The following is a 4957-nucleotide window of genomic DNA, read 5'->3' on the forward strand; positions in this document are numbered from 1 at the left end:
AAGTTATACGAGGCGGCGGTGGTGGTGGTGGCCTGGCCCGCCTCGCTCATGCCGCCACCTCTGCTCGCTCTCGGGCACCTCGGTGGCGGGTGGTCGGCGGTTAGCGGGGCTCGCTCTCGGGGGCGCCGGTGCCGATCTCGCGGCGCGGGCGTCTCGAGCTGCGGGGCTGCGCGCTCGCTCTTGGGCACCTCGCTCGGTCTTACTCCCGGTAGGTCTTTTTTTTAAAGCTGTTGGCCTTCCTCTGAGCGAGATGGGAGTCACTGGAGGGTTTTGCACAGAGGACCGTGACATATGTGATTTGCGTTTTCTGAGGGTTGCTCTTGCTGCCCTGTTAAGACTGTTATGGTCAAGGGCAGAGTTGGAGGAAGCATGTAGGGAGATATTCCAATCACCAGGTAAGAAAGGTGGTGACTTGGACCACAACATCAGGGAAGGTGGATGAGAATGATTAAATTCTAGTTTTAAAGGTAATGCCAATGAGTTGGCCGTCGATTAGCTAATGGATTGGCCACGTACTGTGAGAAAAAGAGATCAGGCAAAGACGACAAATCATTCCGGCCTGGGCAACGAAAAGAATGGAGTTGCCCTTCACCCAGGCAGGCAGGACTGTGGATGGAGCAGGTTTGGGCAGCAGACCAGGAGTTTCATTTGGCATCCGTTAAGTACAGATCTAGAATGAAAAATGAATGTGCTCTCTGAGTCTTCCAGCTCCAGTGACATAGTGGTCTGTCATTATGGTAGTATGTGCTGGCTGACCCCGTTGTGGGACCCAAAAGGAGCACGAGGCTCTGGAGCTCGCTCGACAAAGTGTGGAGAGTCTCCCAAGCCACCTCCTTTCCTCTCAGAACCTCAGCATTTTGCAAAGGACAGAGCACACAGTTGTGAGGGCCACTGTTGATTCTGCTTCAAGGAAGCTGTCTAGACAATGTCTTTCACTTCTTGCTAATATAGTTTTGCTTTTTTTTTTTTAATTTAATTTTCGGGTGGCAGATAGAATACGTTGTGTTTGTTCCCCAAGGTACTTACTTTCCCCAACTAGAACACATTACACAATTTTACCACAAAAGAGATGTTCAGTATGTATATCCTGGGGATAAAATATTGCCTATTAGTTAGGACACTGAAATATAAATTTGTCTTTGTATTACATTTATTTGTTTAAAACCAGCAAGATATTACACAGAACACAAATGCAATTAACTTTGAAATGCAGACACTTGTGTTAAACAAAAAACAAACCCCAAATCAAAAGTTTCTTCACCCCCGCCCCCCTTCAGCCCTGGAAAGGATTTTCTAGGATTAGAATCTTTCATTTATGAAAGTCTAGAAGTCTGGCATTTGCTTGTTCCTGGGGTGTTGCCAAGAAAATGAGATGTTTGTCATCTGATAGGACAGAAAGCCTCTTTGATTTCCTGGGAGAGCAACAAATTTAGAGAATGTGAAGGCTGCAGAAAGGTAAATGGAAAGGAAAACCCCATAGAATGGCTTCGGGCCTGCCAGCTTTCTCTTGGGGGAGGAACCGCAGAACAGAGACTGCATTGTTAGATCAACTAGAGACCCAGGTCATCTCCCTATCACTTCCCCCCCCCTTGAGTTCCTGGCTGGGACCTCATTTAGGACCCAGAAATTTGCTTCTGGGTCCTAAATGCACCCATATTTCTTCTGTTATGAACACATCACCTCTCCATATCTAGGCTTACCTTGAACTTCCATGTCCCTCCTAAATGCCTTGTGTGGAGAGAAGGTTTCTTTATCCACCTATGGAGAGGAGTACCCATTTTCAGCAATCTGTGTTCACTGGTGTATCCATTCTCACTCCCAGTGGGAACTGTTGGTTCCCTACTCAGATCTTGTTTGCTGTCCTGTACACCTGTCTCTTGACTGATATGAGTCACCTGGCCCAGAGATGCCTGGCAGGTGAACTCCCCCATTGTCAAGTGGCCCATGACTAATAAATAAGAGAGCATGAAAGCCTGGTCCCTTGCCCCAAGGCCAGACAACTCTGCAGTGCGATTTGTGCTCCAAACCGCCCCAGTCCCACCCACTCGCTGACTGAGGTTAAGACTCCCATTACGGAAAAGCCTGAGAAGTCTTGGGATCACTTGGGCTTGATAAAGGGAGTGAGTCGGAGTAGATTTCAATAAGAGGGGCCAGTATTAGTAAAAACACAGACTCATGAAACAATTGCATGGCTGGGGCATAGCTTTTAAAGTACAGCAGAGAATGTGCTAGAAAGGTAGAAAGTACAGCAGAGAAGGTGCTAGAAAGGCAGTGAGGGGATCATCGCAGGCTTTTGTACTTCCAGGTAATGTGGACCCATTAATTTCTACGTGGTAGAGTAAAATGGTTAAAAAAAAAAAAAGAGTTTTGTGGTTTAGTTTAAAGGGAGAGCATTCTATTACCCAAAGGTTTAATTTATCCAGTGATGCTGAATAAACGAGGCACTATTATATTCAGTGAAATCACAAGTGATACCATGTAGATAATCCTGAAATCACAGATACAAAGTTCCACTGTGACAGGATTGGTCATACCTGTTATGGTGTACCTGGGACTTTGTTTTGAGAAAGGAAAAATAAAGTGAAATGAAGATTTTGAGAAAGGAATCTTTATAGAAAATGAAAACGGTTATGGTAACATTTCAGGGCACCTTTCAGTGTTACATAACATAGCTGTATCTCTTTCCAAAAATCTCTTTTCTATTTTGTTCCAATAATATTTCCATAATGTAAATTTTGGTTTCCCACTTTCCTTCACACCTTTGGGCTTTTATCCAGTTATACAAACCATAGTCAGCCCCCAATCAACTGCAACTGATTTTTAAAGAGATATAAACATTTTTTAAAAATATGAAACCATAGTTTTAATATTCATACAACCACAGTGGAATTCAGCCTATGGGATACACTTACTGGTTACTGGTTATGATTTTCTTTCACTTTCTTAAATTTGTCTTTTTTGTTTTTGATGAATTTTGTAGACTGATACAAAATTACACACCATATTGCTCTGCCAGGTATGGAGCTGGGCGATAATACTAAAACAATGTTCAAAATGTCCTTTAGAATGGAGAAATACAGTGGGTACACTAAAATGTATAATTTTATGAGCATTATTCAGCAGCTGTACTACTTGGTACTTTATATTAAATTATCAAGCAGTAAAAAAGGAACACCTAGATGATGTCTTAGTGGCTTCAGGAAGTGAAGGTGTCTTCTTTAAATCCCAGCATCAATGGGAGAATACTATTATTTTAAGACAGTCCTGTTAATTCAAGGTAGACTGCTTCCAGGATAAAGGAACCCCTACCCTGCTGTGAGTGGGAGACCTTGTACTTCTACAGTATTGAATACTTACTAAATGTCTGTCTGTGTCTGGATACCATTGACCTAATACAGAAAGAGATTCTAGCTCTGATGACTAGCACAGTCTTAATGTGTTTTACTTCCCACTGGTACAGATCTTTCAACAAAAAAAGAAAGACACAGGTTGCATTTGATGGCCTTTGCTAATACTTCAAAAAGCATTCTTTAAAAATTCACAAAATGTTCTCTGCAGTTTTTCAGTGAATGGTGGTCTTTTGTTTATTGCAAAATGGGACACTCACTTATATAACTGAAACAAATGAAAAACACACTACTGGAATTTTCTGTTTAGAGGCTGTCATATAACCTTTCAGGGATAAACAAATTGTGCTTTTTATATGATGTTATATAGAGAAACAGTGGATGTTCCTTTCGTAGTGTAAAAAAGAATATTTATATGAGTTATGCTGGGGCAGAATACCTTTGTAGGAAGAGAAAAAAATATATAATACTTGAGGTTTGGCTTTATGGTTTGATATGGCATTTAAATTCCCATAGATCTTGAATACTTCACTCATGGGCATAAACACACACACAAATACGAGTACACATGCTCAGATCTATTTCACTTCTTAATGTGGTAAATACTAAAAATAAGGAGGAAAGAAGAAATAGCCATTTCATAATCTTTACTCTTTCTTGATTTCCTCCCACTGAAGTCTGAATCAGGAGCCTTTCCTTTGCATGTCCATGATACGCACCCCATTCTTAACACTTACTACTCTGTATTTTAATTCCTAATTCAAATGTCTCTCTGGAAGACTGAGCCCCTTTAAGAGTTGAAAGGAAGTCTTGTTTGCTGTGATGTTCTCAGGGCCTAGCACAGTTGTCGAATAAGGATTTAATTGTGAAATGAATGAATCCCTATATTATCAGGACTTTTTATACTCTGGTCATTTTGTCCAGACATTAAAAGAAAAAAAAATCCATCATCTACTGAATGTAGCAGTTCATAATATTTAACTCATCTGTTTCACAGATGTATAATAAAAGCTTTGGCAATACACGTGTAGTGATTAAGAACAAACTCTGCAACCAGAATGCTGGGGTTTAATCCAGTTCTGTGAGACCTTGGGAAATGTGCTTAAACCCTTCAGGTCTTGTTTCCTCATCAATAGTGGGTTATGAAGTGGATTTAATTAATTTATATGTGTACAGCAATTAAAACAGTTCCTTGCACATCATAAGCACTGTGTAAGTTCATTATTTTTACTATTATTATTATTTTGTTATTTGTAAAACAATTCAGTGACTAATAAGACAATTGTATATATTTTGATAAACCAATTCTCTAAATATATGTATACATTTATTTTCTTTACCATTTTTATTCTATATCAATTGGGATATTAAAATACAGACTCTGGTTATTATAGCTTTGTAGTATAGTTTAAAGTCAGGTAACCAACCAATTCTCTAAATATATGTATACATTTATTTTCTTTACCATTTTTATTCTATATCAATTAGGATATTAAAATACAGACTCTGGTTATTATAGCTTTGTAGTATAGTTTAAAGTCAGGTAACCGTATGGTACTGGCATAAAAACAGACACACCGATCAATGGAATAGAATAGAGAATCCAGAAA

General features: G+C 39.9%; 1 pseudogene; it reads right to left on the reverse strand.

The window, feature by feature from the left end:
* The window catches only part of LOC103596485, a 3897-nt pseudogene extending 1966 nt beyond the window's left edge, over positions 1-1931 (reverse strand).
* Between the last annotated feature and the right edge of the window lie 3026 nt (positions 1932-4957).

Source organism: Galeopterus variegatus, unplaced genomic scaffold (assembly GCF_000696425.1).
Source record: "Galeopterus variegatus unplaced genomic scaffold, G_variegatus-3.0.2 Scaffold2030, whole genome shotgun sequence".
Taxonomy (NCBI): Eukaryota; Metazoa; Chordata; class Mammalia; order Dermoptera; family Cynocephalidae; genus Galeopterus; species Galeopterus variegatus.